Source organism: Erythranthe guttata, chromosome 3 (assembly GCF_056151865.1).
Source record: "Erythranthe guttata isolate IM_541 chromosome 3, IM_541, whole genome shotgun sequence".
Taxonomy (NCBI): Eukaryota; Viridiplantae; Streptophyta; class Magnoliopsida; order Lamiales; family Phrymaceae; genus Erythranthe; species Erythranthe guttata.
In genome coordinates, this window is record NC_142535.1 from 5,329,852 (window position 1) to 5,342,215 (window position 12,364).

Here is a 12,364-nt window from a genome sequence, read left to right on the forward strand (position 1 = left end):
CCAAAAAACGTGTATTTTCACCTCAAAATCGAAGCCGTTGTCATCCATGTCGATAATACTTGTGCTCTAACTGATATAGGTCAAAATTACTGAAATTGAAAAATTTCAAGAATTAAAGGTTGAGAGTGTTTGAGATAGGATTTGGATAAGATTTGGAAAAGAAAAAAAAAATGAATTATTTTGCACTGCTAGTGGTAAAAACTGCACTGATAATAGCAAACCCCTAATGTATCTTATATATAAAAAGAAGATATTTTGAACTAAAACCTAGACCTAAACCTAGGGATAATTTTGTCAATTGATAAATCTTTAATTTAAAATTTGAAATTCCACTAATGCTCTATTACCTTTTATATGTTCTAATGCTCTAATTGTTCGGTTCATAGGCTAAAAAATACAATGAATTAATATTTTCCTATTTTTCTGGATAGTGACATAATATACACCTCCAACTAATTCCTATATTCATGCAATTCAATTCTTATTAAATCTACTCACTTTTCCGTTTTTTTTCTTCTTGCAGTTATGTTTTTTTTCCTTTGGATTTTCCTTATTAATTCTAACTCCCCACTAACTAGAAGTTAGAACCCCATGATCTCAACCCATTACAAATTGTACTCTATTTAAACTAATGGAGAACTCCAGTGAAAAACACAATTTTTTTTGTTCGTCTTCTTCTTGCTATTTTTTTTTTTTGTCATCTTCTTCCTCACCAAGATTTTTCAACCTAAGCAATTGATTTCTACAGGTAAACAATATAATTATTTATTTAGATTTATTTTACATTTGAATTTCAGTGCTTATAATAGTTGCTAAGGGTGTTGGTTTTTTTTAACACAAGCATAATTTTCGTTCACAATGACACCCAACGTATCAACCATATGTCTTCATTTCGTGTCATTATCAGAAGGTGATTTTAATTGCGATGATGGTTGCTCTTCTGGACGAGCCCCTAGAGATCACCGCCGAATTCTGAATTTGATTAGGCGAAATATCGGGGTTATGCAGTTTATGGTCACACTGTTTTCTTCCCACCAACCCAAGTAAGATTATTTTTTTTTCCTTTTCTCATGTTTATTTGTTTGACTTCACAAATGGGTTTGCGTCTAATCTTTCAGTTTCTGCATCTAATGGCTGTATTTTTTGCAAATTCGCTATGTTAGATTAATGAATATGTTCAGTATTTCTTTACAATTGAACTGCAGTGTAATTATGGGAACCAGTTTTCCTGACGCTATAACATGATGGATATTTGTTACTATGAAAAAAAAAAGAAAAATCTTTCTTTTCCGAAAAATATTTTTTTGCGAGTAATAATACAAACTTCTTTTCTTTGATGTTTTGCTCAGGTTACTGTGTTCTTAGAAATGCAGCCTGTTTTTGCAAAAAACTCCTTGGTGAATGTCATAGTACGGAAAAATAATCAGAGAAAATCTTGAAGCTCTGCGAATTTTTATTCGATTATTTTGCGTTAAACGAATTGCAGCTTTAGTTTTTTAAAATTGTGGGTTGTTCAGAGACGTTTGTTTTTACAAGAAAATAATTTATTTATTTTTCACGATAATACTTATATTGATTTTCGGTTAGTTAGCGTAAGCAATATTGTTGTTTGTGTTTTAACTAAGTGTTCAAACTTCTGTCAAGTTCGTTTTTTTTTTACTTCATTACCTAAGATAAAAATATAGAGTTTTGGTGAACAACTACTTTACTATTTTCCGAAAAAATCTTTGACATAGACATGATTTTATCGTATTCTTTTACAATAAAAGTATCTCTGTTCCTCAAAATTTTGTTCAGTTGTTTGCGTTATTTTGCTCTTTTCCGAAAAACCTTTGGCTGGTTTTTGGAAATATGCAAAAATTTCTCCGTGCTCTGCGAAATTTTGTTCATTGTTTGTGTTAACAAAATTGCAGCTTTAGTTCGTAAATCTGTCTCTTGCACTTCACTCGAGACAATATTGTTAGCGAACAAGAATTTTACGTTTTCCTTCATACGAGGCAAAACATACATGGGGAGAACTCTGTATTTTATGTTTTTAAAGCAACCGTGACATGTAGTAGCATTACTTTCGGCGCTTTGTGTTGCCTGTTTTTACGGAGATTTTATTGAATTTTCAACTATATATCTTTGAAACTATGTCGCCTAGCTTTTAATTTTTCTTTTTCACGCATGTTTTTTACTGGACCATCAATGTAAAGAGTTTTTTCAAAATTTCCAAGACCTTAACCAATCACCTGTTGTTAACATTCAATGTGCTCGGTTGCAAATACTTGATCAGTTACGAGAACTTTTCGGAGGCATTGACGAACATTGAAATTTTATTGAGAGGTCAATATTTTTAGAATAAGTAATTAATTTTTTTAACATTGTTTTAATAAAAATAACCAATGGCAATTGCGCGCTCTCTCTCTCTAGATCTCTTTCTCTATTGTGATCTTATTTATAGCTTTCATTAAAATCTTATGTTTACAATTAGCAAGTGATTTTACATATTGTGCATGCAGTGATAGTGACCATAATAAAATGAAGACCAAGTATAAATTAAAGCTATTGTTGGGTTGAATTCACCTACAATCTTATTTTCATTTTTTTTTTTGCGTGTGTGTATCCAGAAATTAAAAACATTGTACCACTTAGATTGTCAGATTAACTTCAACTTAACGTAGAGTTCGTTAGAATTAGTTTTAGATTGATTTTGTATTGTTTTATTGTTTTGTCTACAAAAAATTACTTATCAAATTTAATTAATTCTACTATGATTTGAAATTAGAATTATAAATATTATATATTGTAATTGTTTTACCATTCTTAGACCAATAGACAATTTGTTATAAATCTTTTAAGTTGTTTGCGGCATAAATTTTTCGAACAAAATTTGAGGTGTCTTTTTTTTCTTCATCATCCAATGATGAAACGTAATTTCTGCTAGGGTGAGTTTCTTTTCTTCTTAAACATTGTTTGTAGTAGTTCCCGTGCAACGCACGGGCATGGTTACTAGTATTATATAATATTACTTTGAATGCTTTAAACGGTACGCAGTCCAATTCATGAATATAGCGTCTGTCTTCATCTTTTCAATTACTTAAAATTCTTAATTATATTATACTTTATATTTTACAACAAAAACCATATTATTAATGTTTTGACTGTTAAATTTTCTCGGCCCTCCTCCTCTACCCGGGCTTGGGACCGGCTGTGCTGAGCAAATACTGAAGGCACAAGCGGAGTTACAAGAATAAACCTATATACAACTACCAACACTAAAACACATAGATAGAGAAGCAAGCAAATTGTACATACCGTTCGAGACAACAAATATTAAAACTGAGAAATAGTTTGATTCATATCCGATAGTAGATTGGATGAAAGCTTAGTTACATATAAAAACTTTTGTACTCGTTTCAATCGTTCATTTCCCTTTTCTTTCTTCTAATTATTGTGGAGAATATTAGAGATAAAGGAAACACATCATGTGAAAAAAATTACCAAAGTCGTATCCAAGAGGACATAAATTTTATCAAATAAGGTAAACTAATACTTACATGTTTACGCAGAAACAAACCTTAAATCAAATAAATTCACCGAGACTTGAAAAAAATGCATCACTTTAGCATATTACCAGTGTTAGATAAGAGCATTAACTCACAATCTGCAAAAAGACAATTTCACGCACTTGAAAATTTTCATAGAGTAGAAATCACGATGACGAACTGACCAAGAACTGTGCATAATGGTATTCCAAAAAGCATATTCAATAGATTTTAAACATCCTCAAAATAGCAGAGTAGCAAACCTAATATCTCCTCATAAGAATCACAACATGCGAGCAGAAACCGAGGCCCTAACAGTCAACTTCAAATACTAGACAATTGAACGAGGTTTATTATTCTGAGATGCATAGTGCCAACTTAGCTTGTGTAGAAAAAATGCCAGGAAGAAAAACCCGAATCTTCATAGATGCATAAGATACATGAACCTTAACTTGCTCAATGCATATAAAACCACTCGAAGATTTGACAAGCATCGATCAAAACCAAAGAGATCTTCAAGGCCACAATAACGAATACTACTCACTTGATCAGCATAAGCAGCACGTTCCACACTGCATTATCTGTCCAACTAAAAGCACAAACAATTCCAGTGCAGAATAACAGAAAACCCGATAGAAATAACATCCCAACACTTTTACGACTGCTTTCAAAATCTAAGGCAAGAAAACAAATCTCGTTGAAGAAACCAAAGAACACCATACATGAAGACACAAGGCGGGGTCTTATTGAAAGTCATGATCTCATATTTTGTAGTGAAGTACACGAGTCAAGTTAATATTATAAAACACTCTCCAGGAATCACATAAATTCATGATAGGGATTAACTGAAGACTGCCAAAGAAAAATAAAGTAAATAAAAAATCACAGCTCCGGAAAAGCGAACCACACAAGGATAAAAAGTTAATAACCAACAAGTAAAAGAAGAGTCAAAATTCTCGACATATAGTAGGCAAAAGTTCAGTTATGAATAAGATTTGCAGCCTCTAGTTTAAAGCCCAAGAGAATATCAATGTCATCATTCGTTTTAGTAGATTACTTAGAAAAGTGAATTTTCGGACAAATAGAGACTTGAGAAATTAGTGAACCTAGGATGGCATGTTAATTAAGAAGAATGCAAGAAACAGATTTAAAATGCCACTATTGTGTCATCTTTATTTCCCGACATTGCCACATCAAAATCACCGCCGAAAAGCACAATCAAACCCTCTCAGAAAAGCACAATCAAACCCTTTCGCAAAGAGGAGAAATTGTTAAACCGGCGAAAAGTCGAAAACACCCAAATAAAACTTAACAGAACCACAATAAGACAGGAATCGGATAAGAGAGGTAAAAAAAAATTATACAACTGAGAAGTACAAACCTTTTGAAATTTCAGTAATTTAAAAATTAAGAACACTTATAAAAATCAATAACACGAATTCCACTTGTAAATCGCCAAAGGGAAAAAAAAAACAAGAGAACGAGATCTAAGAAAACAAAGATTACGAGCTATTATGATTTAGAACTTATTCAACATCGATTTCATGCATGACGCAAAGACTAAAATTCCATTTCTAACGAAAATTAAAAATGGGAAAATTTCACAGTTAGATTTTCTGTGCCCTCCTCCTTTACCCGGGCTTGGGACCGGCTGTGCTGAGCAAATAAAATAATGCAGGCACAGGCGGAGTTACAAGAATAAACCTATATATACCATAGTTTTTATGAATTTTCATACTGGCAAACAAGTAGGTCAAATTTATAAGTAGTTTAGTTAATCACTAAGCAGCTAAAAATCACAAAGGTTAGTAGATGGGATAAAAGCTTTACTACTCTTCTGAAACATTCATTTCCCTCTTTTTCTTTTAATTATTGTGGAAAACATTACTTATAAAGGAAATACCTTATGTGAAAAAAATTACCAAAGTCGTATCAGAGACAAATCCGAGAGGAAACAAATTTTATTAAATAAGGTAACTACTACTTAAACAATTACGCAGAAACAAACCTTAATCAAATAAACTCACCGAGTCTTGAAAAATGCGTCACTTTAACGTATTACCAGTGTTAGAAAAAAAACATTACCTCACAATCTGCAAAAGACAATTTCACGCACTACAAGTACAAATCACGATGAAGAAGTGACCAAGAACTGTGCAGAATGGTAATCCAAAGCATATTCAATAGATTTTAAACATCCTCAAAACAGCAGAGCAACAAATCTAAAGTAAACTTCAAACACGGCAGCCACTTGACAACAATATTAAGTCTAATGGATCATAACATCAACAAAACCACCCTACACGCGCGAAATCCAACATGGGCAACTGAACCAGGTTTTTTTTATTCTGAGATGCATAGTGCCAACTTCGATTGTGTAGAAAAATCGCCAGGAAAAAATACCAAATCCTCCCTCATAGATGCATAATATACATGAACCTTAACTTGCTCAATGCATATAAAACCAGGATTCATCAGTGTGTCCTATTAACTAATCTTGGCAGGTACGAGTGATATCAAAATTTGCTTTCAAAGGCCGAAAAAATGGTTCGGTTACGGGAGATATGTCCAAAAACAGCACTTTGATGATATAATTACTAATTAATCAAACCAGTTTAGACAGAAATAGGACAGACAAATCATAAACTTGCAGCCAAGAAACAGATTGTCATCAACATTAAAAAAACAGAAAGCACGTCAGGTATAAAGAGTGATGTAAAACCGAAAGCAACCCATATCTAATAAACACAACCCAGAAACTCCGACGAACAAACTGCCGACAACAGAAATCACTAAAGAATTGGAGGATGTTCAATTAAACGAGTCTTGGCAATCCATTAAGAAAACGTAAGCTTAAAAGGCCTGAAAATATAATACACACCGAATTTCACCTCCACCAAGTATGCTGGTTAATGAAGTGATGATGAACGGCCACAAAATTCCGATGACAAAGAATCGATGGAGAGCAGTTAACATATAATAGGGCCGACCTCATCTAGGTTCTGCAAACAAAGGCGAGCAAACCCCAAAACCAGAAGAACATAAACTCAATGGTAGGGAAGTAGAACATAAAAACTGTGGAATTTTCCAAATTCGAAAGCTTTGTAACACAAACCACATTAAGTAAAGACCGAGACAAACTGAAATTAGTCTCAACAGCAAAGACAGATTGCCAGGGTCTTAATGCATAATCGTACATTCCGATTCAGCCTATTTTACCACTACAACCGGTTCTGCAAAAAAGGCAAGCAAGTCCCATAACAAGAAAAAAACATAGTGATCAGACAAACAAATGACTACAATCAACAGTAAGAAGGAAGAACAGATTGCCTGAACCTGGACAAGACTTTAAACTCAGATCCAACTGCATTTAATAAACAAATCACAAAATACATCAACTTCCCCATTAAGTCGTGATCCAATCAGTAGCTAAGACTCTAAACTTCAAATCCGACTGCAAGCAAAGTAAAGACAAAATGAAACAGAGCCACGTAGCTTGCGATAAGACTCTAAAAACCTCAGATCGAACTGCAATTTGAAGGACAAATCAGATTTAAAAATCAGGCAACATCCATGTAGGAAACTTTATCACTAATATGAAATAAATATATCACTAATTATATTATTTTCCCCGTTATGTCTCGATCTGTTGGCAGCTTTTAAGGTAAAACTCTAAAATGAAACAGACGGGTAAAAAACACAGAAGGTAAATAAATCATCAATTAGATCTTTCCCTTTACGTCCCGACCCAAGAAGCTTCCGATAAGACTCTAAAAACTCAAACCGAACTTCCGATAAGAATATATAACTTAGCATCACTATCGTACTCAACACAGTCCAAACCATCATATGTAGCAACCGAACTTGTCAAAACATAACATGAAATTGTCATACACGCAAATTTTACGAAAAAGACGGAGATATGCTCAAAGCTCGAAACACTTCCCTTTTCCAGAAATCCTATGACCGCGCAGAAAACAAATCCAACCCCAGCCAACAACCAGACCAGGATGTGAAAGCATGAACCAAATCCAAACCACGGGATATTAAATTGCATATTAAGCAAACATCATAAATACCTTGTCAGATCAATTATCATTCAAAGAAGTCCTAGACAGTACATCAGAGAAAAGAAACAAATGACAGACGCTCCCGATAATTAGAATGTAAGACCAGTAAAACCATCCAAATCAGAACCACCAACAGAAAGGCACGAAACATAATAATTATATTATGTTTTATATCTTAGTAATTCGACAAATTAAGAATCCATCTGGAAAGTCAACTAAAACCTATGATACTAAAATTAATTAAATAATAATAATATTTTAGCTGATATTTGACAAATTTAAAATATGATGATAAAATTATCTTTTGATTGCATTGGATTGAAACTAGCCATTTCGGGTAATAACAATAATAATAAAACTTACACTACCAATAATATAAAGGGGAAATGTAGAATACCTCCTAGTTTTGAAAATATATAGGGATAGGTCCTATGAATTTTTCTTTCCTAGTCAAAAACCCAAATTCTAATCTTAATTTGATAGACCCCCTAGACAAATTAAAATACTCGTTTTGCCCTTTTAGTTACATTTTAAAACCCTAACCTTTTCTCTCACTCCCTCCCACATTTTTTTCCAGCCGTCATTTCTCCCTCTCCCACTCTCACTTCATCTCTTTCTTTCTCTCTCTCCTCTTTCTCTCTCTCTCTTCATCTCTCACTCTTAACTCTCTCTTTGTGGCTGGCCACAGCCCTCCGCGGCTGCTCCCCCACCTCCTTGCTCCGCCGCTCCCCTCACCTCCTTGCGTTGCCGCCGCTCCACCACCGCCTTGTGCCGCTGCTCCGCCGCCGCCTTGCGCCGCTGCTCTGCCACAGCCTTGTGCCGGCCGTCGTTGCTCATCCCACCGCCTTGAACTCCGTATTAAACCATCCACTTCACCTTTTTAAGTTATTTTTTTTAATTTACGAATGTCCATCCATTTTTAATTTATTTTTTTAAGCTCTGAATTCTTACTATTTCACCTTTTTTAATTGTTTTTTTTTATGAAAACCAAATGAATTCGAAAACATAGTAGATCTGGTTTTTTATTTATAAATGCAGTAAATATATATAAATCAAACACCACCGGTTCCAGATCTGAAATTCACCATTAGATCTGACTACAAATTGTCGAATCACGATTTAAAATTTCGAATTCAGTTGGTTTTCATCAAAAAAAAAACAATTAAAAAAGGTGAAATAGTAATAATTCAGAGTTTAAAAAAATAAATTAAAAATACATGGACATTCATAAATTGAAAAAGTAACTTAAAAAGGTAAAGCGGATGGTTTAATACGGTATTCAAGGCGGTGGGAGGAGCAACGAAGGTCGGCACAAGGACGTGGCGGAGCAGCGGCACAAGGCGGTGGTGGAGCAGCGACGGCGGCAGCACAAGGAGGTGAGGGGAGCGGCGGCGCAAGGTGGGGAGCAGCCGCGATGGCGGAGGGCTCTGGGCAACCACAGAGAGAGAGACAGGTAGAGAGAGAGATGAAGAGAAAGAAAGAAAGAGAATAGAGAATACATCAACTTCCCCATTATGTCGTGATCCAATCAGTAGCTAAGACTCAAATCCAACTGCATGCAAAGTTAAGACAAAATGAAAGAGACGGGTAACAAACACAGAAGGTAAATAAATCATCAATTAGATCTCGAGATGCAGACCACAACCAACGACAATAATGCCCCCGATAAACTCATTTTAAGCAGTAAGCAAGGCATGAAGCAAACAAAGGGGCATTTTCGTAATAGTGAGGAGGTTCCGTGTATGGATCGGGAAATAAAGAAAGCTTGTCATAATTCTGAGCAGGGGCTGTTTCATTGTGTAACTTGTGGGATTTTGTGTTTCGCGTGTGTTGCTATTGTTTGAGTGATTGCAGCATATTTAATTTTTGGGAAGTGAGTGATAATGAACACAATGACATCAGAGACGCAACGCAAAGCTTTCTTCTTCTTCAGGTATATTTCGTTGTGAAATCTTTTTGCTTTCGTATATATAGGATAAAATGATATGGCTGTACTTACAATTGGAAGTCTCGATTTTGCAGCTTTCATGCTTAGAAAGACACACAGTGGACGTGTTTTTGACGCCCCATTATCGGTGGAAAAGGAAAACAGTGTAGGTGTGGTTTCCGAAAAGGCACAAAAAGCGCCCTCGTCACTTGGCCTATTAGCTTTAACATATGCGGATTCGTCGGACTCTGAAGAGGAGGACGAGAATGAAGCTGCTGCTGATACTTCTTTCCAAGGCGGCGGAAATTGTAAAATCGATAGCCCTGAAAATGACACTGATTTACGAATATCTGATTCTAATACGAAAACCTATGACCGCGCAGAATAAAAAAAAAATCAAACCAGCCAACAACCAGACCAAGATGGGAAAACATGAACCAAATCCAAACCACATGATATTAAATTTCATATCACTCCATAACCAAACATCATAAATACCTTGCCAGATCAATTATCATTCAAAGAAGACCTAGAGAGTGCCACAGAGAAAAGAAACATATAACAGAGGCTCCCGATAATTAGACTGTAAGAACAGCAAAACCACCCAACTCAGAACCACAAACAGAAAGGCATTTAGATAAAAACAAGTTAGATTATCTTCCCCATTAAGTATCCATCACATCTGTAGATTTACATAAGAGACTCTGAAGCTCATTTTCCAACGGTTTGCTTAAGAAATAGTAAAATCAGATTCATCATTCCTATGGAACATGTACTTTCAGATAGTAAAATTGAACTACGACACTTCCCTTAAGCCACAAAATTAAATTATTCGAGAGGAAAAGCAAAGCCAGGATAAGGAGAAAATACTCAAACTTGAAGCTGTTTCTTCTGCCAAAAATCATATTTTAACCATTTCCTTCGAAACTATGAACCAACGGACAAAAGAGAACATAATCCAAACGCACACAATCGTAAATCACCCAAATAGATTTGAAAACATATGGTTACATTTGAAGATTGAATGAGAAGGATTATGTCTACATAACAACATACAATCTGGAACTGATAAACGTATTACACAATCAGAAACAAAAGAAAGATCAATAAGCTAATTATTAAATCACAAAATAAATTATCTTCCCATCACCAGATTCAACCGAGATCTCTAGCTCAAGCAATTGGCGATCCTATCCACATTATCCAGGTGTACATACGCTCTAGTAAAATCAGATCAATCACAAAATAAATTATCTTCCTGTCATCATAATCGAACCAAGATCTCTAGCTTAAGCAATTGGCGACCCTATCCACAGTATTCAGGTGTACATAAGAAGCTCCTATCCACATTATCCAGGTGTGCACAAGCTCTAGTAAAATGGATCGATCGTTGTAGTTGCACAGTTAGCTTAGCTCCATAAAATAAAGATGAAACACAACCTTAACAAACATAAAGTACCAAATAGTAATAAAGCAGCAAAGCAGTAAAGGGATTTAAAAAACACATTAAAAAAATTGTGATATAAAGAGAGAGAGAGAGAGAGAGAGAGAGAGAGAGAGAGAGAGAGAGAGAGAGAGAGAGAGAGAGAGAGAGAGAGAGAGAGAGAGAGAGATCTGGAACTGTCAGAGCTGAGTTCCTACTTTATTACCACACCTGTGGCTGAGTTCCTACTTTATTACCACACCTGTGGATCAACACAGTCCAAAGAAACGGTTGAATATCATATTGCACGTATATATATCATAAGGAGAATCAAATCTTAATCAGCAGAATCAAATTCAGATTCAAATTCAAAGCGGTTTCTTCGACAAAGAATCTTTTTCGTAAGAGAATCAAATCTTAATCAGCCGGACAGATGAGACAAATAGAGAATCATGCATATGCAGATCAAAAGGACGAAACTGCTTAGAATTGTCATATAAACACAATTAGAAAAAAAATGAGAACATACAAAGCGCTTTCTTCGACAAAGAATCTTTTTCAAAAGAGCAGATCAGCCGATTACCAAACCTTAGCAAGATAAAACACACAATCCAATCGATCAAAATCAATTCACAATCAGACGGTCTCGCAAATATACGGCGGCGGCGAATCACAAAATAACCCCAAATAAACTCAAATCAGGACCAATAATCGCCAAAGAGAAGGAAAAACACGCTACGGATAATCGCCGCTGACTGAATTTAATTGCGCAGGTTTCATAGCGACGGATATATAATCCTAAAATAAACAGAACCAATAATCAAACAAACTATTGAACCAATAACAACGACGAGAGCAAAGGAATGAATTACGATTACAGGAGGGGATGGGTATATATAGAAGAGTCGGTGATGAGTGGACGGCTCAGATTAATCTCATCGGAGGGTCAAAAAAGAGTTACGTATCCTTCTCGGTTACGCATATTACTATTTTATTCTTTTTTTTTTTTTTTTATATAATTATTTTCCAAATATGAGTCCACCTCCACACGTTTCTTGAATTTCATTCAAACTTGGGCTGTAAGTTTTTTTCTTTTTTTTTTTAGATTAATATGGTAAATAAGTTATTAATTTTACTAAAAAAAATGTTATTAATTAATAGACGGTGAGATTCTATTTGAAATTTGATTATTTTAATGAACTTTAAGATGAAATAAGAGCAACTCTAAGGGGATTATTAAACCGAAAATGGCAAATGGGCTCATGACAAGGGCACTTAACTAAAATAGTTACATTCAACTTTTTTGTCTTTCAAATAAATCTAGCTCATTCAAATTTATTTGCAAATAAAGAAATCACTTTATATATACTAAAATTACCCCCAATTCATTGAAACTCAATTCAACTCCAATTTC

At 34.7% G+C, this 12,364-nt stretch overlaps 2 long non-coding RNA genes across 3 annotated transcripts; one reads left to right on the forward strand and one right to left on the reverse strand.

Annotated features, from left to right (window-relative positions):
- The first annotated feature begins 604 nt into the window (after positions 1–604).
- LOC148771614 (uncharacterized) lies at positions 605–2,120 on the forward strand. The gene is made up of 2 exons (XR_016030241.1): positions 605–748; positions 908–2,120. It is a non-coding gene; the product is annotated as an uncharacterized LOC148771614 (long non-coding RNA).
- A 2,749-nt stretch (positions 2,121–4,869) lies between these two features.
- LOC148771615 (uncharacterized) lies at positions 4,870–11,832 on the reverse strand. Of its 2 annotated transcripts, XR_016030240.1 has the most exons (4): positions 10,893–11,832; positions 9,600–10,747; positions 6,867–9,152; positions 4,870–6,763 (listed from the first exon to the last, which is right to left on the reverse strand). It is a non-coding gene; the product is annotated as an uncharacterized LOC148771615 (long non-coding RNA). The 2 variants fall into 2 exon arrangements; XR_016030239.1 differs by having other exon boundaries at positions 4,902–9,152; positions 10,893–11,827.
- Between the last annotated feature and the right edge of the window lie 532 nt (positions 11,833–12,364).